This window comes from Dunckerocampus dactyliophorus, chromosome 2, assembly GCF_027744805.1.
Source record: "Dunckerocampus dactyliophorus isolate RoL2022-P2 chromosome 2, RoL_Ddac_1.1, whole genome shotgun sequence".
In the NCBI taxonomy this organism is placed as follows: Eukaryota; Metazoa; Chordata; class Actinopteri; order Syngnathiformes; family Syngnathidae; genus Dunckerocampus; species Dunckerocampus dactyliophorus.
The window spans coordinates 48,566,960-48,593,243 of record NC_072820.1 but is presented as its reverse complement, the minus strand read 5'-3'; the positions used below and the strand labels follow the sequence as shown (position 1 = coordinate 48,593,243).

The following is a 26,284-nucleotide window of genomic DNA, read 5'->3' as shown; positions in this document are numbered from 1 at the left end:
AGCGCTTAGTTGTTGTTTACCACAGCAGTTGATTTATGTGATGCGTTAGCTTGTGCTGTGGATGTGTTGTGTTTTCGTTTCGTTGTACCTACAGTAAATATAGACGGCGCCGCTGCAAAATTTATTTCAGTGGGAGTCAAAAAGTATGCCCAGTCCTGTTCTATTTTTTTTAGCATCGCTTTTACCTTTATTATTCTTGTTGACACTACTTTATCAACGTGCAACTTTCTTTGGCCCCATGGTGGGCGATTTTGCAGCCGTACTCAATAACAACCGTATAGCGACTGAGTCACCACCACGCGCACTGTTTGGCCGTGCGATAACCGAGATTGTGTACACAAACTGGGGCACGCCCCTTCATCACAGGCCAATCAAGTACAGGCACGGCAGCTGTCAGTCAGATCGTGGCGCCCCTATGGCCAATCAAATGCAGACGTGACACAATCAATCGAGTACAGACACTCCCCGATACCTGAGACTGCTGTTTGATTCCCATAGTTTGGTAGGGTTGTCGATGAGGTCTGCAGGTGCGCCCCGTACAAGTGTTGCAGCCGTAATCTCCTCATCTGCTGCTAGCGCTCCTCTTCCTTCCCAGGAGCTTTTCCCTCCCTCATGTTTTTCGCTGGGCTAGTTAGCAAGCTAATTATCAGAGCTACAAACGCGCAATGTCACGGCAATTGTTCATGTATAAAGATTTTCATCATGTACTGTGATCTTGTAGCGGGTCTTGCCATCCTGCGAGATGCAACCTGAGCGCGGCGGTGCGATGCAGGCCAGGGATGCCACCGCCACGATGCCACATTAGCATATCAGCGTTGCAATAAACACCAAGCAGAGCAGCATTTAAATGAGCGCAGCATTAAAAATGCATACAGCAGCCAGGAGGCAGTAAATAGCAATGCTGGACTTTTTGTGCTTTCAAAGAGAAACTTTTCCAAAGTTACTCAGCGATGCTCCTTCTTACGCTAACTCCCGCTCAAACGTCTCGGCGGAGGCAAAACAAAAACAATCAGAATGAAAATGTCGTGAGGCGAACTTGCAGGAAGTAACGTAACGACAAACCGTGTGCCTCTGTCGGGACGCTACGGTAACTTCTTGTCGGGACGCGCTCGTGATGTCGCCAAGTAAGCTCCTGCTGACAAGCTAGTTAACGTCTGGAAGAAGGTCATGATTATTCATTACGGTGTGAATGCTCCCACACCATTTTTCATCATTTTTAACTCCTCCCACATTTCTCAGTTGGTCGTCTCCCAAGCCGATGGTTGCTGGTTCGATCCGGCATGGAGTTCCTCCGCTTCAGGGGTGTCCAACGTGCGGCGCGGTGGACATTTCTGAGCTGCGACGTTTTTTTTAATTGGCGGCCCACGGCACATTCTAAAAATAGAATTTAGCAAAAAAAAGTAAAAACAGCAAAAATCAGCAGTAATTTACAAGAATAACGTCAACATATGAAGCAAAAAAAGGTGTAATTTTACGAGAGTAAGGATATATTACACCAATTATCTACTTACACCAATATGTGTAATATCATATGTGTACACACATATGTATATATGCATATGTATATATATATTTATACATATGTATATATACATATGTATATATATATATACAGTTGAGATCACTTATCCCACAAATATTGTTTTCTTATGACAATATATTTCAGATGTCTGCTTCATTTTCTTGATTGATTTATTGAAGACAGTTTCTTTATTCAAGAATTATATAACATAGTTTGACATTTTCAAATGTTTACATACGCCTCCTCCAACATGATTTCATACTTGGTGGAGCCACCTTGTGCCTTGATAACTGCCATCAGTCGCTTGGCATAACCGTCTATAAGCTTCCTGCAGTAGCGCTCTGGAATCGTTGGCCATTCCTCTTGGCAGAAAGTGTACAGCTGAGTCAAATTTGATGGTTTGCGTCTACGGACACGTTTTTTTAGCTCAGCCCAGAGATTTTCTATAGGATTAAAGTCAGGGCTTTGTGAAGGCCAGTCCAGGACCTTGATTTTCTTGTCTTCGAACCATTTGGTCACAATTTTGGCTGTGTGTTTAGGATCATTATCCTGTTGAAAGATCCAGTTCCGTTTCAGATTCAATTTGTGGGCTGGCGTCTTGACGTTGTTCTGTAGAATCTCAATGTAATGCTCCTTTTTCATGACGCCTTCTATGTTCTGGAGTGTACCAGTGCCAGACGAAGCAAAGCAGCCCCACAACAGGATGTTGCCACCAGCATGTTTCACAGTCGCTATCGTGTTCTTCGGATTGAAGGCTTCACCTGTTTTTGCTGTGGCCAAACAGTTCCATTTTGTTCTCGTCGGACCAAAGAACTTGCTTCCAGAATGTAGTCTCCTTGTTCACAGGTTCTCTTGCAAACTTCAGACGGGCTTTGCGATGCCTTTCTGTGAGTAACGGCTTTTTTCTGGCTTGGAACCCAAGGAGACCATTCTTGTGCAGAACTCGTTTAACAGTGGAGACAGACACATCTTAGCCAAATGCCTTCAAATCATGACAGAGCTCCCTCCTGGTGGTTGTGGGACTCTTCTGCACCTTTCTGACGATGTTTCACTCCTCTCTTGGCGTCAATTTCTTCTTCCTTCCACCCCTTGGCAGGGTCGCTGTTGTCCCAAGCTTCTTGTACTTTGAGTGGTGGGTCGTGGCACATCTAATTGCCTGGAAATTGCTCCAAGTGACAATCCTTCCTTGTGCAACTCCACTATACGCCTTCTGAGGTCTTGGCTAAGTTCCTTCCACTTCCCCGTGCTGCGGAATTGTCATAGTGGCCACCTAGCACTGGGGAGTGGCCTTTTACACATTCAGGAGGGCTATGGCATGGTTATGTAAATATCATTATGTAATAAGTCATCAATGAGGTTGTCACTTGGTGGCAGTGGACCATTACCAATGATTACATAACATTATCTTAGCATCTACTACTAAGTTATTCAGTGTATGGAAACCTTTCACCCATCATGATTTTGACATTTTCCATTAAATGGGCTAACAAATGTATCCTTTGACTTTCATGTATGAAAGATCATTGATTAAATGAAGGTGACACTGTGCCCAATTATTACCATCAGCAGTTGCATTCAATTCTTTGAAATTAAAAGGTAAAATTAGAGTTGGATATTTTTGGGCCAACTGCATGTAAACTTCTGACCTCAACTTTATGTACACACATATGTATATATACATATGTGTGTATACATATATACATATGTGTATATATACATATATATATATATACACATATACGTATATATATGTATATATACATATACATATATATATACAGTATATATATGTGTATATATACATATATACATACAGTATATACAGCAGTGTATGTATTTTTTTGCCCCGCCCACATGCTGGAGCCCCGCCCACATGCGCCGAGGGTCTGAGGTGGAATAGTAGCCCTCCAGCTTCTGTCTGTACTGCCTCTTGGCCTCCCGTATGGACCTCCTCAGGTCATATCTGGCCTTTTTGTAGTCCTCAGCGGTGCCCATGACAAATGCAGTCGAACGAGCACGTAGCTTAGCCCTTACATCACAGTTCATCCACTGTTTTTGGTTAGGGTATTTTCTGTAATACTTGGTGGTGGTAACAGTCTCTATACATGTGCTAATGTAGCCAGTAACAGCAGAAGCATATTCATCCAAATCAACAGTACAATCTTCCCTCCCCGCTGCAGTTTTAAACACATCCCAGTTTGTGCAGCCAAAGCAGTCCTGAAGTACTTGAGTCCTGAGGTTACAGTGGTTGAAATTGCCAGATATAATGAATACAGCGTCTGGGTGTTTGGTCTCGTGTTTATCGATGATGTCATGCAGGAGGCCTAGTGCGTTAGCAGTGTTAGCTCGTGGTGGGATGTAAACTCACGAGGCAAATAAAAAGGTCTGCATTTCACCATCAACAGCTCAATGTCCTGCGAGCAGTGCTTTTCCATCGTCTGTACGTCTGTGCACCACCGTTTGTTTACGTAAACACAGACGCCGCCACCTCTGTGTTTACCAGACGCTAAAGTCCGATCTCCCCGATACGCGGCAAATGGAATATAGCTCATGAGAGTTGAATTCAAGAGCTGATATCTAGCAACTTCCATGCTTTTCTTGATAATAACCAAAATCACTTAAGTTGTCACATGAATAGCTATGTAGTTGTTGGTTATTCAGCATTATTGGTTGGTAGTGTCACAGCGCTTCAGAATGGTATGGGGAATGGTAGCCCCCCCAGCGAGTTCTATGGTGCCGTGAGTTCACTGTCTGCTGTTACTCTGCTTGCTAAATAGTTACGTCTTCCTCACAGGCTTGTGTAACTACATGGCTCAGCAATATTGCAATTTTGTGATGTTGGCCCCAAAAACTCTATGTCGGCTTTCAATGTAAGGAGAAAAAACAATACCGATGTTGGCCGATATCACATTTTTATGCCAATATCGGGCAGATAATGGTGGCCGATATTATCGAACAACCCTGGTATGTATGTATTTATGTACTCTATCTATCTATCTTTCTATCTCTATTTCTATCTATCTATCGCCCCATTCGTATCTCCACATTTAGTGACCCTCGACGTGAGTGCCGGCGCTGCTACAAGCTATCGAGTTAGCTAACGTCGGTGCTATCTTCGACACACCCACGCACGCCCGTGGTTTCACCATATCAAGCCCAGTTGCAACTGCGAGGAACAACATATACATATAACATACAAACAACAGTTTTTTATTATCGGTTTTCATTATAAGGAAAAACCTTACGCCGATATCCACCGATATTATATTTTTTTGCCAATATCGGCGCACCGATATTATCGGACATCCCTACTTCCAATAATAAGGAAATGACGTATACCGGTATACCACAGCATGGAGGGCCCTATGATTTCGTGGAATTGGCCAATCGGAATGGAATTTACTGTTAAACGCGGAATCTCGCGGAAATTGACATAATCTGTTTTACGATGCCCGATGACGACGTGCAGGTTCTGAGTGAAAAAAAGTCGAGAAGCACGTTTATTCTGATAGACATTCTGAACACACAGAGAATACACTTCCGGCCTTCAAAATAAGAGCACCGTTTACCCCGTGTCGTCTAACAAAATGAGAGTGCCATAAAGTATCGTACATATGCGGTTGGGATTGCATGGGCGATTACATCGTCCTTAATCGCAAGCACAGGCATTAGTTTGTCGAAGATTTTGTAGCAATGTGTGCGGAGGCTGACATCCCATTTGAAAAGTTACTCCGCAAAATTGTCCATTGATGTACTGCTTCAATAAATATAAGGATTTTTGCATTTAATTAACAGACATTTTATTCAATAACCCATCAAGCACACACGCGATGCTGCTCTGCTTTTAATACAGTCAGCCCCCACAAACTCACAAATAAGCTCCTCACACTTGGCCTGTCACCCTCCCTCTGTAACTGGGTGTTTAACTTTCTAACAGGCAGGCCCCAGTCAGTCAGAGTCCACAATCGCACATCCAGCTCAAGAATTGTGAGCACTGGGACCCCACAGGGGTGTGTGCTGAGTCCGCTCCTCTACACGCTCTTCACCTACGATTGCGTGGCCTCCCAGAACAACACCAGCATCATTAAATTTGCGGATGACACTACAGTCATCGGCCTGATCACTGGTGGTGTTGAAACATCATACAGAAGAGAGGTGGCGGACCTCATAGCTTGGTGTCGTGATAACAATCTCCTTCTCAATACAGATAAGACTAAAGAGATGATCATCGACCCAAGAACAAGGGAAAAGGAGCCGCATAGACCCCTGTTTATTGATGAGACTGAGGTGGAGAGGGTGAAAACCTTCAAGTTCCTTGGCACACACATCAGCGAGGACCTCACCTGGTCTCACAACACCCAACAAATTCTGAAGAAGTCCCAAAGGAGACTGTACTTCCTGAGAAGACTGAGGAAATTTGGCATGTCCACCACAATCCTGAGTTGCTTCTACAGATGCACCATCGAAAGTGTCCTTACCGCCTCCATCACTGTTTGGTACGGTAACTGTACAACACGTGATAGGAAGGCACTCCAGCGGGTGATCAAGACCTCACAGAACATTGTTGGGGCAGCCCTCCCCTCACTGCAAGACATTTATAAAACTAGAGTCCTACGAAGAACACACAACCTCATCAAGGACAGCACACATCCACAACACTCATTATTCACACTCCTACCGTCAGGCAGACGCTACAGGAGTTTGAAGTCCAGGACCACAAGGCTGGCAAACAGCTTTTACCCACAGGCCATCAGGCTTCTCAACGAAGCACTCGCACACGCCGCACGCAACACACGCACACACTCATAGCACTTTATTTATTTATTTGTATTATTTATTTGTATTCATCTCTCTTCTGTTGTTGTTGCTTAATTTATTGGTATTTATGTTTCTTATGTTCTTATTCTTTCTTGTGTTTTCTTTCTTTTCGTGGGAGAATGAACAGAATAAGATTTTCATTGCATAGTATAACTGCCTGTTTTACTGTGCATATGACAATAACACTCTCTTGAATCTTAAAATGAGCAGATGTGGAGCAAGAGACCATAATATGCAAAGCTTGCAACGCAACGCTGACGGCAAATTTGTTCTACCATCTCAAGCGCAAACACAGAGTTGAGTACGAAGAGTTTGTCATGAAGCACGTCTCCACTTACCCAGTCAAAAACACAAAACGCTTACTTTGGTGCACTTGCTGGATCGCACAGTTTGTTACCAAAAAAATCAATAAATGTGCTTTACAATTTTATTTTTATTGTATTTACTTATGAATGTAATTATACTGTCATAACTCAATACATCCCAAAAATATCGTGACACATGCTAAGGTCCGTATCGCCCAAACCTACTGTATTATTATGAGGAACGTCATTTTAGGAGCATGAAGTTGAAATATTTAAAAAATAGATGTGATTTTTTTAAAAAGTCGGAATATCATGAGAAACAAACAAAACAACGAATAAAGTTGCATTTTTTGGAAAATTAGGCTGTGGAAAAAGTTCTCATATTCCAAGAATAAAGTCAAAATATTATAGAAATTCATTCTTTAATAGCAGATTTAAAACTTAAAAGAAGAAAGTTTAAATAGTTGGAAAATATGAAATGGAAAAAATGGCTGTAATTTAAAAAAATAAAGTCCAAATATTAGGAGAATAAACTCTGAGAGAATAAATAAACTTTTATATTATATTATGAGAAACAAACAAATGAAAACAAAACAAAGTTGTCATTTTTGAAAATTAGGTTGAGGAAAAAAGTTATATTATGATGGGAATAAAGTCTAAATATTAATAATTATATTAATAATCGTAATATTAGGTAAAGGACATTTACAAAGACTAATAATTAAAAGGAAGTTGAAATATTTGGAAAATAAAAAAACTGCAAAAATGGGGGAAAAAGCCAAGGTGCCAAAGCTGAGATGCCTTTTCTTGAAATTTTCTTGAAAATATAACTTCTTAGCATATCTACGTGTTGCTTCACAAAAAATCAGAGTGGCCCTTGCAATTTTTCATTTTTCAGTAAGTGACCTCCACTGGAAAAAGCCGCTGCTCCACTTCTTATCCTGCATTTTGGTTCGCTAACTCCTCCCACAGTTCTCAACCAATTCAAACCAATCCAACGTCAAAATGTTTCACGTTGGCTATCTGTCAGGACTTAAAAAAACAAACAAAAAAATCTCCCACATTTACTGTAATTTCAAATTTTGTGTGACAATTACATTTAGCACCCCCTACTGGTGGAAAATCCTTTTACTTTTTTAAATTTATTACTGCAACATTCTCAACAGGGTGGCACGGCTCAGGAGGTAGAGTGGTTGTTTCCCAACCCTGTGGTTGCTGGTTCGATCATTGATCCTGCTGTAATCATTTGACTTATTCAGTCTGCATTTGTACTTTTCAACATTTCAAATTCCAACGTTTTTAGTCAGGTCATTCAGGAACATGTAGAGTATCGGGACTTTTGAAACATTTCCATAATTCATCTTCCGTGACGATTTATTTTGTGGTGGTTTCCCCAACCACGATGTTTGCTGGTTCGATCCTCGATCCCGCTGTCATAATTCAGTCTGCATTTTTACTTTCCAACATTTCAAATTCTGCTGTGTTTAGTCAGCTCAGTCAGTACATGTAGGCTAGCTCTCTGGATGTTTGTAAAAAAATAAAATAAAATCTCCCACACTCCCATGATTCAACAGTTTCTGTGCCATTTTTCTCATCGAAAATGAATGGACAATTTCAATGTTCAATGTTGGAAATTTTTTTTACATTTAACATTACTTGCAACATTCTGCTTATTTTGCGCACGGCGGCATGGCTCGGCTCAGGTCGTAGAGTGGTCCTTTCCCCAAATTGATGGTTGCTGGTTCGATCCTTGGTTGGTGAATAGATTTCGGCTCATTTTTCTAGGATATTTCTATTCTTCGGCATTCACGGGCAATTTCCACTGCAACTGCTTCATCTTTTGCACCACATCCATGTGGTGGTGCTCGCCATGATTATTCTTGACGTTGGCGTTTTCACATTTAAATGCGCGTGTTAAATGTTTACAGCAGAGCAGGAAGTGTCTCCTGCAGCGCTCGCCGCTCGGCCAGCTAAATGGACTCTGAAGCATCGACTGGAGTGGGAATGGGCGCAGTAATTTATTCCATTTAAAGACTCGGCCTGTGTCCCTCTCCTCACCTGCTTCCCAGCACTTCCATCTCCTGTGAAATTGCTCCGTGCCCGGCAGGGATGAAGGCCTGAGAGATTGGAGCAGCCCAAAAGACACTTTTATCACATTTTCTTCGCCGTGGGCCTCGCAGGCAGTCTGACCTGCCCGGTCGCGCCAAATGACTTTTATTAAGAGGGGGAGGCAGAAAGTAAAGACACTGAATTTCATCCATTTAACAATCTGACGCATAAAAAAAAAAACAGCTTCACTTTCTTTTGCTTCTGACGCGTTGAAAGAGTTGCAGGAGTGGAAATGATTGCAGGTGAACACCGCGCTGCCGCTCGTTTATTCAATTGTCCGTCCACTTCATGACCCTCGTTAACTGTATGGAAAGAAACACGCCCCTTTTCAACGATTGATCCGCCCCTTTACCAGCCGCCAATCGAGTCCAAACCCTGACACGGGTCTTCAGCCGCTGTCGATACCGCCACAAATCAAAGAGCACTTTGCTCGTGAACACGGTCTGTCCCGTGCAGCCATTTATGGACCAGCACAAACCCGTAAGCCCTCCCCCGTAAGCACATTACAATGGGACTGTCTGCTTGTTGACACACCTGATACCGGGGGTGTCCAAGCTTTGTCCAGCGAGGGCCCCATGCTGCCACGTTGATATTTTGTGAAGCCACACATGCTCAGAAGTTAAATATTTCATCTCAGCTTTGTCATACAGTCGCTAAAAATGCCCACTAGTATCAACTTCACTCTTCACGCTCGTTTTTCCCCATTTTTACTGTTTTGGGGTTTTTTTTTTCTGAAATATTTCCATTTTCTTCGTAAACAACCTTTTTCTTCTCGTAAAATGATGGCTTTATTCCCATAATGCTTTGACTTTATTCCCACGATAACTTTTCCTCACGTCTCATTTTCCAAACATTACAACTTTATTTTGGGTTTTTGTTTCTCATAATTTTATGGCTTTATAAAAAAAAAAAAACACATCTTTTCTTTAATATTTCAACTCTATGGTACTAAAATGACATTTTCCCTGATAATATTACAAGTTTATTGTCGTAAAATTGCAACTTTTCTTCTTAGAAAACAACTCTTTGATATTTTGACTTTATTCTATTACAGCTGTTTTTTTCCATTTCCGCTGTTGTTTTTTAATTTTCCAGTTATTGCATCTTTCTTCTCGTAATTATGACTTTATTCCCATAATACGTACCTTATTCTTGTGACAGAACTTTTTTAGCAACATCCATTTTCCATTTTCCAAAAATGACAGCCTTATTCTAGTCGGTGTTTTGTTTCTCATAATATTATGAAATGACGCCTTTTTCTTTAATATTTACGTTTATTCTAGTAAAATTGCAAATTTTGTTGACTTTTTTTCTGTTAACATTTTGATGCTCTTTTTTTCCATTCCTACTGTTGTTTTTTGTTTTTTTTAATGCCCAACTACTTCACCTGCGAATGCTGACTTTATTCCCGTCATATTTGGACTTTATTCTCTCAACATTTCAACTTATTCCGTAAACGGACTTTCCAAAAATGACAACTTCCTTTTGTTCATTTTTTTGTTTCTAATATTATGACACACATTTTTTTCTTTAATATTTCAACTCCATGCCACTAAAATGACATTATTTTTATTCTCGCAAAATTGCACCTTTCCCCCCCCCCCCCGGTAGAATACGACTTTTTTCTATTCATATTTTGAGTTTTTTCTCGTAAAATTACAGCTGTTTTTTTTTTATTTCTGCTGTTTTTTTAAGTTTCCAACTATTTCAGCTTCTCATAATTATGACCTTATTCCCATAATATTTATTCCTGTGACATTCTGACCTTTTCCGTCTTTTTTTCTCTAATATTTCAACACCATGCTATTCAAATGTTATTTTTCCTCATAATATTACAAGGTTATTCTCATAAAATTACAACTTTTTCTTGTTAGATTACAATTACAACTTTTTTCTCTTAATATTTTGACTTTCTTCTTGTATAATTACTGCTGATTTTTCAATTTTTGCTGGGGTTTTTTTCAAGCCGTCTTAAGTTATGTTTTTAGAGTGTGCAACGGGCCAATAAAAAAAAACCCGCGGGCAACAAATGGCCCCTAGGCCTCCCTTTGGACACCCCTGCCTGATTAACACCCGGTCTGCCAGAGAAGAAGATGTAGCAGGAGGGATCAGTGTTGCCTACTTTGCTAGTTTGTTGGCTAGATACTCTTATGACTAGCAACAAAGCTAATGACTAGAGACTGGAAACAAAAACGAAGCGGCTCCCAGACGGGTTCGACGTCTCCGGCATTGAAGGAGATGTGGGATTTTTGCGTTACACAGCACATAACTGCGGTGCGAAAGTGCGAAATCTTAATGCTTAAAAACAGCAGTGAAACAAAGACATAAACGTGTAAAATTGGTGGGCTTTCCAGCAGAGATGAACGCATGTACAGTATTTCTCTTCTCAACGAGCAGCGGGGGCTGCTGTGGGCCCCTACCCCATCTGAAAACACTTACAGGCGGCTCGGTCATGTTTGTGACATTTAAAAAGCGAGTTATATTTGTTGTACTGTTTTTTATTCACTTTTTGTCTCTCGGAACATTATTCGTGGCGGGCCGCCACAAATGAATGAATGTCTGGTAAACAATGGCAGTAAACACATCACCGTCGGCCAAGGGTGCACACGCACATGATTGCGCCCCCGCCCCTGGTCCCCCCCCCCAAAGCTGCAAGCCTCGGGGAATCAACGCAAAGGGCATGTGAGTAACAAGATGCAAAAAGAGACAGGACGTGAAGGTTACGTCTGCACATACACCGCCTTGTTTTCACCACGCCGGTGTCATTAAAAATGCCTCTCCGCGTTTAAAAACACCTCCGCAGGCTGTCAAGCTCAGGCTAAAGCAGCAGGTGGCGCGCTGACCTCTAACCGCTTTAGCCAATCAGAAGCGTGAAGAGAGTCGCTAGTGGGAAAACACGTAAGTGAAGTGGATTTACTCCTCCTTGAGTAGGACGTGATGGAAAGCAGGGGTGTCCAAACCTTTTCCTGCGAGGGCCACAAAGTGAAAAAGGGTGCAACTTTGCCACTTTGATATTTTGCAAAGCAACACATGTCGACATGCTAACAACGACGATACCGTAGCTTTGTTTCATCTCAGCTTTGTCATAAAGGTAAAAAGGCAGCGTATCAACTTCACTCTTTGCACTTTTTCCCCCCATTTTCACAGTTTTTTCTTAAATTTCCTAATATTTCTTCAACATTTGTTGTCTTATTAGGACTTTATTCCCATATTATAACTTTTCCCCCACCTAATATTCCACAAATTACAACTTTATTTCTTTATTTTTTACCATAATATTCAGACTTTTAAAAATGACACATTTTGCTTGAGTAGTTCAAGTCCGTGCTACTATGATGACTTTACTTTTCCTCCATATATTACGTATTTCACTTCCTCCATTATAGTACAAGTTCTTTCTCATAAAATGGAGACTTTCTTCTCGTCAGGATGCAACTTTTGTCTCGTCATATTTGGACTTTATTCTGGTAAGATGTCGTTAAGATGGATGGATACTTTATTGGTCTGTCAGAGGAATTCACATTTCCAGCAGCTCTGCAAAAATGTCCTAATGAACTTAACCGCTTAAATCACTAAATAATAGAAAACAACCAAGAGGGGAAAAGTCGGATTCTAACAAGAATAAAAGTCGCAATTTTATGAACATTCTCATAAAATTGCGACATTTATTCTTGTTAGAATCCGACTTTTTTTTTCTTAATATTTTGACTTTATTCTTGTAAAATCACAGCAGTTTTTACCATTTCTGATTTGTTTCCCCCAAGTTTTTAAACTTTGTTCCTGTTTATTTTCTTCTCAGAATTCTGTCTTTATTCCCATAATATTTTGACTTGATTCTCGTAACATTGTAACTTTTTCCGCAACCTAACTTTCCAAAAATTACGACTTTGTCGTTTTTCATAACATAACAACTTTAAACAAAATAACACATTTTTCTTTAATATTTAAACTTTATTCAGCTCAATGACGCTATTTCTCCTCAGAATAATTCAACTTTAAACTTTTTTTTTGCAGATTTTTAAATTTTTGCTGTTTTTTTTGTTTTTCTTGTTAAATGTATTTGTAAAATATCCCCGGGGCCGCACTTTGGACACCCTGCTGTGAGGTGACTTGTGGAACATCTTCAGCCATTCATTGCGGCGTCAGGCTGTGGAAAGCAGTCGTTCCCGCCAGGAAGCAACACTTCCAAGACCGAAAGCTGGACTGGGTTGTCCTGTTCTTCCGGCAGTGCTAGCATCTGAATCCGTGGTGCTTTGTGTTCCCTCCGGATTCTCGCTGTGGATGCTGAAACGCACCGCAGCCTCCTTCTGACGGCTGTGGGATTATTGCTGGAGCGTGACGGCGGAACTTTGAATCACATCATGTGGACAGCTAAACCTGGCATCCAATTACACGTTTGTTGTTGGTCTGGCCCGCTGCCCCGCCGCCACATTCCTGGTCAGGGAAATGTTGTTTATAATCAATTCATCTCTCGTCTGCGTTTTCCCTTCCTTGCATTCATCATGAACATTCTGCTTGGACAGACGACGCCACCACGCCTTCAGGGACCCGCGTGGCGTTTGGATGTCCACGTGGGGTAGTTTAAGGAGTCCATGCCCAAGAAGGTGCTGCTTGTGTCAAATTCAAAGGCTGCTTTTCTGCTGCACGCTCACCTGAGTGGCGCTGTGAAGTGCACTGTCAGCTTGCGCCGTGCACGTTTCAAGTCAAAGTGCGTCTTTCTTTCTTTCTTCTCCGCATCGATAAAAATGCAGTTTTCTGCCTGCGCGCGTCCCTCCCCAATCAGTCCGTCTGTCCGTCCTCTCCTCCTCCCCCCCGTTGCGTCCTCGCCTCCTCCTAATTTTCCCAGGTGGCCAATTGTGCCGTGCTGGCTCCTGCAAAGTGACAGCACCGCCGTTAAAACGCCATTTGAGTCGCATCGTGCTCGACGTGCACGTCATTAAACAGAAAAATGTCTATAATTCTGCCTTCCAAATGGAGAGCGGCCACCGCGGAGTTGGTGACCATTTGTCCTGGAGGACATCAGCAGCGTTTACGGGACTCTTCAAAGTCGTTGAAGACTTTTTGTGTTTTTTTGTTCCGCGGAGTACTTGTGCTGTCATCTGTGCTGTGCGATGACAAATAAAAAGCTAGCGTGGCCCTCGTTAGCCCGTGCAATGGACTCACTGAATTTGTCGGCGGTTCCATTTCATGGAGGAGGCACTCAGTGGTGAGTTCAAAGCGGCGACCTTTTCACCGTGACGTTGAGATTATGTTCAAATGTTGGCGCCATCCCTCCTTGAAGGGCACGTGGGCGTGTCCTCGGGGTTATCCGACGGCCAGCTGCCAACGCAATGTCTGCTTCAATCAGCGATTCCACGCCTCGGCACAGAAGACCCCTCAAAGCACAGCAACAATATACCGTATTAATACTCCACTTGATGTCCTGAATAGAGACGTGGGGGCTAAGAAGTTGTACGGTATGTACAGTGGGATGAAAGAGTGGTTGCCCCCCCTTCAGGAGTTCTTCTTTTTTGCATGTTTGTCACGCTTAAATGTTTCGGATCATCAAACAAATGTAAAATATTAAAGTAGTCAATGACAACACAACCGTCTCTTTGAGCGCTGTGTTTTATTGTCCCTTCCTTTTGAACAAAGGCTGCTGTTGAACCTTTGCTTCAAAAAACAGGTCTTGATCCTTCAATTTGATCACATTGTTGGCCCATTTCTAAACCACCTTTTATCTCAAAGATTTTAGAAAGAAGTCTTCTTGCACACATGAGCCTTTTTTAGATGAAAACGGGATTTTAGACACCTTCCAGTCAGGTTACAGGGCCTTCCATAACACTGAGTCTGCCTGGGGGGTCAGCCATCTTTTAGACGTGACGGCTGCCTTCCACACGGTGGACCACACTATTCTTTATCTCGCTTGGAAAACTGTGTGGGTGTCAGGTGTCTTGCTTGTCAGGGAGATGTCTTACTGAGGGACTTGGTGACTCCACCTCGTCTGCTGCCCCCCTGGACTGTGGAGTCCCCCAGGGATCAATCCTGGGGCCCATCCTTATTTGCTCTATACCTAATCCCACTTAGTATAATTTTTAGCAAGCACGGCATCTCCTATGACTTTTATGCAGATGACTGCCAGATCTACTAACCAATGACAAGAAATGACCATGCCCCCCCCCGACACCCCTTCTTGAGTGCTTAAGTGACATCAGGGTCTGGTTGGCTCAACATTTTTTAAAGCTCAATGAGGGGAAGACAGAAGTTATCTTGCTTACTAATAATGACCCCCTCTTGGACTTGGGCCCCATCAAGAACCAAGTCAGTTCCACAGCCACCAGTGATTTTAAACTTAATAAACAAATCAACGCTGTTTTAAAATCCTTTTTATCATCTTCGGCTTCTTTCCAAAGTCAAATCATTTTTATCATTGCAACATTTTGAACAAGCCAGGCACGTTTTTATTTGGGCGTCTGGACTACCTGGTACTGGTACTGTGATGCGCTTTACTCGGGAATAAACCATAAATGACTCTCTGGCTTCCAGTTCGTCCAGAACTCTGCAGCACGGCTTTTAACAGGACCCAGAAAGAGGGAGCATATTAGCCCAGTTAGCCTCCCTGCACTGGCTGCCTGTGCGTTTTAGGATTGATTTTAAGATTTTATTGTTTGTTTTTAAGGCTTTGAATGGGCTGGCCCCTCACTACATCTCGGACTTCATCCAAATGTACACTGCAGCGCCACATTGAGGTCCGAAGGCCAGCTCCAACTGGTGGTGCCTAAGACCAGACTTAAGACTAGGGGAGACCGGGCCTTTTCTGTAGTTGGCCCAAAGCTGTGGGACACTCTCCCCCCTCATGTAAAAACGGCCCCCACAATTGAAAGCTTTAAGTCTCGTCTAAAAACCCACTTTTATTCTCTGGCTTTTAACTTGGCGTGAGTCGTGTGGTCCTCTGTGTCTTTTATTCTTTTTTAGTTTTAATGGTTTTATTTATTTTAGTTTTTAAATTTAATTTACTTCTTTATTTTTTACCTACTTCTTGGATTTTTTGCTTTTATTGTTTTTACTTCTTGTTTTAAATATTTTACTGTTGTACGTTTCTTTGTTTTGATTTGATCTTTTAGTTTTTACTGTAGTCATTTTTACTTTTACTTATTATTTATGGTTTTGCTAGTCTGTGCAGCACTTTGGAAACAGTGTTTATAAATAAAGTGGATTGGATTGGATTGCATGTTGTGTTGAGTTGTGTTGTCATTGACTAATGTTTACATTTGTTTGATGATCGGAAACATTTAAGTGTGACAAACATGCAAAAAAGAAGAAATCAGGAAGGGGGCAAACACTTTTTCACACCTACATTTTAGATACTGAATAGGGGTGGGAATAGGGAGTCCATTAGTATTAGTGTTCCATGGCTTCACCGAACTCCTCCCACACCCGAGTTATTGCCTCGACCACCGCAGGTGAGAATTGAAGACTCAATGAATGGAAGACTCTGCCAAACGTTCCCAGCACACCCTCACTACACGTTTGGGTCTCCCAGGTCGGTCCGGCATCCTCCCCTGCCAACTAATCCAACTCATCACCAGGTGGTGATTAATGTACAGCTCAGCCCCTCTCTTCACCCGCGTGTCCAGAACATGTGGACGCAGGTCTGATGATATGACTACAAAGACCTGCGGCCTAGGGTGTCCTGGTGTCAAGTGCACTTGTGGACATCCTTATGTTCAAACATTGGTGTTTGTGATGGACAAACTGTGGTTTGCACAGAAGTCCAATAACATCACACCGCACGGGTTCAGATCGGGGAGGCCGTTCCTCCCAATCATGCCCCTCCAGGTCACACTGTCATTGCCCACATGGGCGTTGAAGTTTCCCAGTAGAATGACAAAATCACCAGTTGGGTTGCTCTCCAGCACCCCTCTGATGGACTCCAAGAAGGCTGGGTGCTCTGAACTGCCGTTTGGCGCATACGCACAAACGACACAAACGTCAGGACCCTTTCCCCAACCCGGAGGCATAGGGAAATGACCCTCTCGTTCAACGGGGATGACTCCAACACAAGGGCACCAAGCCGGGGGGATATTAGTAAGCCCACACCAGCTCGCCGCCTCTCCCCTGCAGCAACTCCAGAGTGGAACAAGGTCCAGCCCCTCTCGAGGAGTTTGGTTCCAGAACCCAAACTGTGGGTCGAGGTGAGTCCAGCTATGTCTAGTCGGAATGTCTCAACCTCTTCCACAATTTTGGGCTCCTTCTCCAAGAACCAGATTTGGCCACCGAACACCAGGTCGCCCAGGCGCCCGCCACCCAAAACACATTGCACTGGACCCTTATGCTTGCCCACGCAGGTGGTGGGTCTACGGGGGGCTTGTGGCTTCTTGGAGCTGGGCCCGGCCGGGCTCCACGGGTGAAGGGCCAGCCACCAGGCGCTCGCCTGCGAGCCCCTCCCCCGGGCCTGGCTCCAGGGTGAGGCCCCGGTGTCCCACGTCCGAGCAAGGTGCGGTCTCTCCTCTTGCATTTATTCACAGGGTCTTCTGAATCACTCTTGGTCTGGCCCGTCACCCCGGACCTGTTTGCCTTGGGAGACCCTACCAGGGGCTTATAGCACCAGACAACATAGCTCCTACGATTAATCAGACACTCAAACCCCTCCACCACGGTAAGGTGGTGACTCACGGAGTAGAATAATATTACGTTATTCTCGTAAAATTACAACTTTTTCCTCATTAGATAACTTCTTTTTTTTAATATTTTGACTTTATTCTTGTAAAATTACTCCAGATTTTTACATTTTTGCTCTTGTTGTTGGTTTTTTATTTTTTTAATTTTTATTTTTAAATTATATTTTCAGAATGTGCTAATGTCCCTGGGCTGAACTTTGGACACCCCTGCCCCAGACGGACCAAATCAAAATGAACCAAAGAAAGATGTTAGTGGTTGGGCCCCCAACATATCAGCAAAGAGGCAAAAATGTTGATCCCTCTTTTCCAAAGTCAAAACTGATGTGTGTAAATTTCTTGTTGGCCTAAAACACAAAGACAATAGATCTTACATGGATGGCGAAGGAAATGAAAAAATATTCCCATTTGAGAGGCTGAAATCAGAGGTTATTTACGTTTATAAATCAATTGATGAAATGGATAATCGATTAATCATCGATTCATTGTTGCAGCTCTAACGCCCCAAACGTTGGTGGTGTCCTACCATCAATTTTTAGCCACCTTATCGTCTTGTCATTATGATACAAACTGTTATTAGATTCCAAAAATGTGTCCCATGTTATTTTGTCTTTTTGACTGTTATGGGAATACTGTTCATTAGAGTGTGGGCAGGACATGGAAATGTCACTGATTGTGACAACATGACGTAATTCATTCAGTTTTGTCCTTCAAATAATGAAAGTAGCTCCTAGGATTAGTAAACTATATGCAACTGTTGCTGTAAAAACACAATCGTTCAAAACCAAACACTGGAGTCACCCAACATCATTAACATAAAAAAACGACTTAAACAAATGAAAACAACACAAATAATAAAAAACATTACTCTTAGTTGGTTGTAGATAAATCCGCTATCCTCTTTGGTGCAATGATGCAATGAGTTTAGTTCCGGTTCGCCTCAGTAAATCCAGAAAAGTTACAAACACTGCCAGGCAAGCTATAGATGTTGCTAGCTAGCGCTAACCATCCAATCAAAGGGCACCACAACAATGACGTCATTGCAAATACTTTGGCTCAGAACTCAGCACCCGACTGGCTAGATTTCGCTTTAAACTAAGGAAAGAAAGCTCGTCTTTACCTGACAACACACAGCACTGCATTCTGATTGGATAAACTAGCGCTAATGTAAATGGCTGAATCAAATAAAAAGAGAGAGCAAAGAAATAAAACAAGTAATTAACTCTACAGAAAAAAAAGTGCGCCGCCAGTATGAGTTTTTGTGCAGCATTTACACATTCCAACTTGTTTATTTGGTGAAGCTAAAGGGTGTTTGCCAGGAGGAGAACAGGAGAGTGAGCTAATTTCAATGATTGTCAGTTATATGATGATATTAGCGTGAGTGAGGGCACGGTTCATATCAAAGCTACGAGGGCTGACAGCAGTTTGAAAGCACACAACATGAAAAGGCTGAAAATGTGATAATGAGCCTTTCAGACGTCTATGAATGTAATATAAATCAAATATATTTCACCTGCTTCAGCTATTCATCCACGGACACTAAAAGCCGCTGAGAAACACATCGGCACCTTTGACTCAGTGATGTGTCCACAGCCCAATATGTCTCCATCCCGTCTATTCATTGACTGTGGACACTGATACCGCCTCACAAAGCAACTCCATCACATCAAAACTCTGCTCCCCTGCGAGGGGCGCTCACTGCGGCACGTGGTTGGCATGGCAACGTGGCGGAGCAGACACTGTGAGTGATGGTCTCCACGCTCCGGTGTCCCCTCCCACCGGGCTGCTGGTGGACAAACTGTAGAACCTCAGGACCTCCTGTAGCATCAGGGGCAACAGAAACACTTTTGTGTGTTGATTATTTACTTATTTTACCAGTGGGGTGGTCAAAGCTCATATTTTACAGGCCCTCGGCATATATTAATAGAAAATGTAATATTAATGAGATACATACAGACTGTATGAAAGTGGCTGTGCCCTGCAGATGAACATGAATAAAAAGGTCTTTCCTGCTCTTTTGAAGGTCTCAGCCGTGCCCGACGTTTTAGCCTCCATGATGAGAGGTGATAGCAGCTGTCGCCATGGAGACGAGTTATCTATTGTTCTTGACCACGCGGCGACTAATGATGGGCTCTCTTGGATGGAAAAGTGCCACTCGAGGTGAGAGCGCAAGTGTTTTCAATGTGCGGAGAAAAAAACAAAGCAGCGATCGGAGATGCATCGAGCTCAGAAAGGTTACTGGTCAATCTGGCTTTGTTGCTGGTGTTGTTTTGTCTTTTCTTTCTTTGAACCGCTTCGGGATGAAGGACTGTTTTATGCGAGTGTCTCCGTGCCAGCACTGAGGCCAAAAGAGTCACGTAAGTACAGTACAGTAATCCCTCGTGTATCACAGTTAATTGGTTCCAGACCTGGCCGTGAGAAGTGAATTTCTGTTACGTAAGATTCCTTATTTATAAATGGAATATTTTCATAGTTATAGCATAGAAAACCTGTTTACGATCATCTAAATATGGTTTTCTAGACATTAAATAACACCCTACTCGTGTTACCCAATAAAGTAGACATAAGAGAAAATAGGACATAGAAAACCTGTTTCCGACCTTCTAAATAGAGTTTTTAACATTATTAGAGCCCTGTGGACATGAAATAACACCCTTACACTTCTATTACCCAATATAGTAGACATAATAAAAGAAAATGAGACATAAATAAGACTTGTGATCATATGTGTTGCTGTAAATGTGTTTCGGTGCTTGGGGAACTGAGTGGCAGGCGGACAGGAAGTGACTTTGGGGGTTCAGAGTTTTAGTGTGGGTTATGGGGGTAGGTTAGGGATTATTGCGCCTGTTGTGATATCAAACATGCAATAAAAGCCTGTTGTTCCAGTGATCAAGTCTGGTGGTCTGGTGCTGTGTCTCACCCACCATTATGGTAACATTACCGACACCTAGTGGCGATGTAGAATACTACATTTCATCACAATGTCTTTGAATGCGTCTTCTGAATGCCTTATATTTGTATTTTAGTTCATTTCTCCATTTTTATGCTTAAAAATGCTTAATTTAGGCAAAATATATGTAAAGTGTGGTTAAATATGCACATTTTTGACTAATAATAGGCTATATTCAACCACAAAACAGCATGATTTATTAATATATTTTTGAAAAAACGTGATAGAGTGAAGCGGTGAAGTTTGAAGCACGAAGTGGCAAGGGATGCACTCACATATAAGGTTATGTTCACACTGCAAGTCAATTGCGATTCTTTTCCTAAGATGTGACCTGTATCTGATGTTTTCATGTCAGTGTACTAACATAAAAATCTGCTCCAAATGTTCATTTTCTGTCAGGCATTCCCACTGTCATGCCCTCCTGATGGTAAAGCTAAGAAGCTTTCTCTTTTTCAACGTGGTGGGTTGTTCTTCATCCATCCATCGCTCCATTTTCTTCCACTTATTCGGATCCAGGTTGCGGGTGCAGCAGATTCAGTAAAGAAGCTGAGGCTTCCTGGTCTCCGGCCACCTCTTACAGTTCTGCTGGGGGAGGAACACAAGGTGTTCCCAGGCCAGCTGTGTGACATAATCCAGCCAGCATCTCCTTCTACCCAACGGACTGGGTATGCCCAGAACACCTCATCAAAGAGGCATCCCCGAGGCATCAGGACTAGGTGCCATAGCTACTTCAACTGATGTGGGCCTGGTGGCTTCATCGGGCCGTGATCTTCAGCTCTCATTGGATCGGTTCGCTGGGATGAGACTCAGCACAAGTCACCTTTTCTTAGGAAATGTGAACGACTACATTAAAAGATCTAATTTTTACAAAAAATCAGTATTGGGAATCATACCCTGCAGTGTGAACGTAGCCTAAGCCAATCGTACCGTGCCTGGGTACACCTCACACATAAAGCATGGCACGTTTGGCGAGTGGGAGTCCACACCCAAGTGCCTGCTTTGGCATGATTGAAAGAGACAGTGCTATTGCGTTCAGACAGTGCCCTACTCTGCCTCGAATTGGCTCTGACCTTAAAATGACGAATCAGAAAAGAGGGTGGGCTGCGGGGCCGTCTATTCAGTGCCCACCCACGCAGCGCCAAAACTCAGCAATGGCGAGCGCATAGAAGGCAGACATTGGCGGATATTGGCACTGTATATTAATACAGTGCCAATATTCATGTGCATAAGAACCAATCAGCGCACATAAAGACCACTCTTTGCGCGCTCGCTAGCGCTCTCTGCATGCTGGCGGTCACTGCACGCAATTTCGCCGAGTCATAAAATGACTAATGCAATCGCTACCTGCAAGTTCTTAATTATAACATGCACAATTCATTATAAAGAAGAAAATAGAAAGACTCAAAATAATCCAAAAGTCAAACCCACAGCATGGTCGCTCACCCGCTACTACATTTGCTGCGTAATAAAGACGTGCCACTTAATTAACGTGATTGCTCCTCTGGCAAGTAATTAATGACAGCTGCAAGCTTGTCCAAAATAAATAACCACTTGAAATAAGATACAAAGTCAGGGAAATTGCAGTAATACAGCAGACTAGAATTGATTGCACAAGTAAATGGGCCATGACTGAAACCAGCAGGGGCAAGGAGACTGAGGGGGAATCGAACACAAGTTCAGCAGGGTACGAATGGCCTTGTGTGAGTCCACCCAGAGACTGAAGGTGATGCGGGGGAGTTTAACAAAGAGGAGTCAGAGGACAGGTGATCAGCTACAATAACAGTGCCGGCATGTACAGTAAGTATGGAATGTTGTCAGGAAGGATTTTTCCCTCCTGATCCCCTCTGAGAGCATTTGATCCCAGATTGGAGCGAGGCTGGAAGACACAGATAGGCCGCGTTTGGCCTGTAAGACTCCCTCTGCCGTGGACGAGAGGCTGAGGTGCTGCCAACAAATTAGACTTCATCAGTCGGCTGGAGAACGTTTCATCCAGCTGGCGTGATGCCGCGTCGACCATTTTTTTCCCAATGAGTGCTTCCCGCTCACAACGTCCTCTCTCAGCCAGGAAATCAAACTGACCCCTCCTCCTCCTCCTCTCCATCACACGGTGATCGCCTTCTCACACCGACTTCTACGTTTCTCCCCAAAGCAAACATGTTGACTTTGCTGCAGACTTGACTGAAGAAAACAGAAAGGGAGAGAATTCCCTCCAGAACATGACCCCCACCCCCCACCCCCACCCCACAGCCCATACACCGCCATCTCACCTCACTTCAGCCTCAGCTCATCATGCTGGTCAACATCAGAAGGTTCAACGTGCTTCCTAATAGGGCACATCTCTGTCTCGTCACGACCCCTCTTCGCTTTTAGAGTTTGTCTCCACACAGAAATAACATTCTTCAAAATGGGCGGTTGGTTAGCTACCCCTGCTCAATACTTATCCAAGGTTGGGCCGCAAAGGCAGCAGGCTAAACAGAGAAGGCCAAACTTTCCTCTCCCCGGATACTTCGTCCAGCTCCTCCTGGCAGATCCCAAAGCGTTTCCAGACCTGTTAAGAGACAGAGTCTCTTCAGCGTGCCCTGGGTCTTCCGTGAGGCCTCATACCGGTCGGACAGGCCCTGAACAGTGTGCGGGAGGCATCCTGACCAGTGGCCTGAGCCAGCTCATCTTGTTTTGCTCAATGCAAAGGGGCAGCGGTTCTACCCTGAGTTTTTCCTGCATAAGAGTGCTTCTCACCTTATCTCTAAGGGAGAGCCTGGCTACCCTACAGGGGTAAATCATTTCAGCCGCTTGCACCTGTGATCTTGTCCTTTCGGTAACTACTCGTGACCATAGGCTTGTGGACTGAGGAATCTAGTGGGGAGTAGTCCGGGAGTATGGGGTACCAGACAACCTAATTCAGGCGGTTTTCTCCCTTATAAGTCCGGTGTCAGAGTTTGGTCCACATTGCTGGTAATAAGTCAGACTGGTTTCCAGTGAGGGTTGGACTCTGCCAGGGCCTATACCCTTTCTCACTGATTCTGTTCACTACTTTTATGGACAGAATTTCAAGGCACAGCCAGGGATGCGGTTGGGTGACTTCAGGGTTGGGTCTCTGCTTTTTGCAGATGATGTGGTCCTGGTGGCTTCATCGGGCCGTGATCGTCAGCTCTCACTGGATCGGTTCACTGGGATGAGACTCAGCACCTCCCAAGTCTGAATCCATGATTCTCGCCCGGAAGAGGGCGACCCATCACCGGGTCAAAGATGTGATCCTGCCCCAAGTGGAGGAGTTTAAGTACCTCGGGGTCTTGTTCACACAAAGTGTCTGATTGAAAACCACATTCCTCTTGCATGTATACGTGCATGTATACACTTTGATAGAAGATCATCAGAGTGGTCTTTCTACGCATGCAGCAGTCCCCATGGAGAACTAATGGTGCATGAAGGGAGGAAGCAAAGAGGGCGATCCTGGAAGGCCAGAATCAAGCCTTCTCAGTGTGCTCGTTTATGTCTGCCAAAGGCTCACCAAGCGGCTGTCAATTTCAAATTTTCCGTACGTGATTTATTTCACAGTGTGATTGATTGAAGCAAAAATGTACAATCTTGAGAGGCCTTCTCGTGAAGGTAGAATATCTTGGCACATTCAGGCTGCTCTCAAAAAATATCTGATTTCCTCACTCTCTAGCCAACAGATGTACGGCAGAGCTCGGCTCCGGACTCACTGTTGGAACTGGACATAAATTAACCAGCAATATAGTTATCACGCATATATCGTAGCAGTATGAAAGTGTGTTGCCCTTTAGGAATGTCTGTTTTAGGAATGCAGCGGTGACCCAGCAACAGAGAAAGTGACGACTCATGGTGCCACCGTGGCTGCTGACTCCAAGGATGCAGTCGCATACTAACCGATGTCCTTCGAGGCTGTGCTGAAATGTGCTTCATACCACACATGTATCACTGATACCTGCCACAGAGACGCACACATAGACAAAACAAAGTACAGTTGTGCAGCTGCGTTGCTCACCACATCCCTTAGAGTTGCACAACCTTGTAGATAGGGAATACCCAAATAAAAAGCGAGAGCTCAGAGAATGTATTCAGAGCGGTGTGGGAAGGTAACTCTGGTACGTTCCTCCGTTCTCCTCGCGAGTAAAAAGATATGCTTGTTGTCTTGTCTCTTCTGTAATTTTGCTGTGTTTTACAAGTGTCACAGGAGTTTGAACCTGACACCCACAATGGGTCAAAACATTTTTAGAAGTACAGTGAAACTTCAGTTAGCCTCATCAATTCGTTCCATAATGTCCGACTCGAACCTTTTACCTTAATTGAACACCTTTGTTGACGAAGATGTCGATGAGGCAGACACCACCTTCGTGTTTTGCTATGAATTATCTCTTGAATTAAATCGTGTTTACCTTCTTTATCAAAATGCTGGCACTTGCAACTTTCTTTGGCCCCATTGTGGCTTATTTTGCAAATACCATAACTGTGTTAGTTCTTCCTTTTTTAACCAGTTATTTCTTGAATTCAATGGCGTTTCTCACCTCAAGTCTCTGCTTCTCTTATTGATTAGCGGCTGCAAAAGAACCCACAGTGGAGCCAAAGAAAGTTGCACGTGCCAGCATTTTGATAAAGAAGGTCAGAAACACGATTGAATTCAAGAAATAAATTCATGGCAAAACAGGAAGGTGGTGTCCGTGTTGGTCTCACTGCCACCTTGTGTCTTTGGTAATAAAAAAAGTTAGATATATTATAGTACATAAATATTATATAAATACTTATAATAAATGTAAATTTAATTTACATTTAACATAAAAACTAATTTAAATTAGTTAAAATTAATTTCAATACTTTTTTACAAAAACAAATGCAATTATATATGATGTATGACTGATATATATATATGATACTGTATATACAGTATATACGATTGATATTATATATATATATATATATATATGAATAAAATACAACAAGACAGTCACCATATTGTAAGCAAAAACAGAAAATGTACGCAAACTGCGGCAAAATTTTGGCGTAAATTTTAAAAACATGCTATCTGGGGCGTACGCTAATGGAGGTTCCACTGTAGTAGTAAAAGTCTTTAGGACACTACAGGAAAGGTCAGTGATTTTTTTTCTGTCTTTGAGGAGAAGCAAAACTTCTACCACTTCTACAAGTGACACTTAGCTATTAGCATGTAGCTAATAGCTAATAGCTCTTCCTCTACCCACACGCTAGGTCCAGCTGAAATGGCCCTCTAGTGTTAAGGAGACACACTGCATTTGAATTTGAGATAACGCATGTGAACTTGCACTTCACCCAGAAGTGTGAAATACGGAGCGACAACTAAACGTTGTGAGTGCCGGAAAGATGTTTAGCGTCCCTAATGTTGTGACAGCGGAGTGGAGTTGACTTGTGTGCAGCAACAAGGACTTTATCACAGAGCGGGGACACTTTGTTACACAACAACAATAAATAAGAGGCAGATAAAAAGACAATAAAAAGCCTCTTAGACGCAATAAAGTCTTCTCGCTTGATCACTGGACTTTCTCGCCTCATTCTTTGCAACACAATTCGTGGACTTTGTGACTCCAGCGAGTAGACAGGGCTCCGAGTAAGAAGTTTCCAACTAACTCCGTCCTGGAACGCCATTAGCTTCAAATAAACGCCATGTACTGTAAATGTCTGCCAGCACAGCAGCAGCTCATGAACGCATCATCCAAGAGTATTTGTAGGCTGGACGAGTATTTTCATTACCAGTAAAGCACATCGACGCTTGCAAAATGGCGTCTGCATCTTGTTTGTGGAAGATTAGTTGTCGTCCATCTTTACGACGTCCCCCCCTTCGCGCTGCTAACAGGATGAACGGCCGTGTCAGCGCTGATGGATGGAGCCCCTCGCCGCCTACCCAGCATGCAACACTGCACCTCTGTTCATT

At 43.1% G+C, this 26,284-nt stretch overlaps 1 protein-coding gene across 2 annotated transcripts in view; it reads left to right on the top strand.

The window, feature by feature from the left end:
• Nucleotides 1-24,393, top strand: part of ccser2b (coiled-coil serine-rich protein 2b) — a 66,508-nt gene extending 42,115 nt beyond the window's left edge. For both annotated transcript variants that reach the window (XR_008566729.1, XR_008566728.1), the window contains one exon: nucleotides 19,435-24,393. The gene's annotated coding sequence lies outside the window, so the exon portion shown is untranslated. The remainder of the gene's footprint in view (nucleotides 1-19,434) is intronic.
• The last annotated feature ends 1,891 nt before the right edge of the window (nucleotides 24,394-26,284 follow it).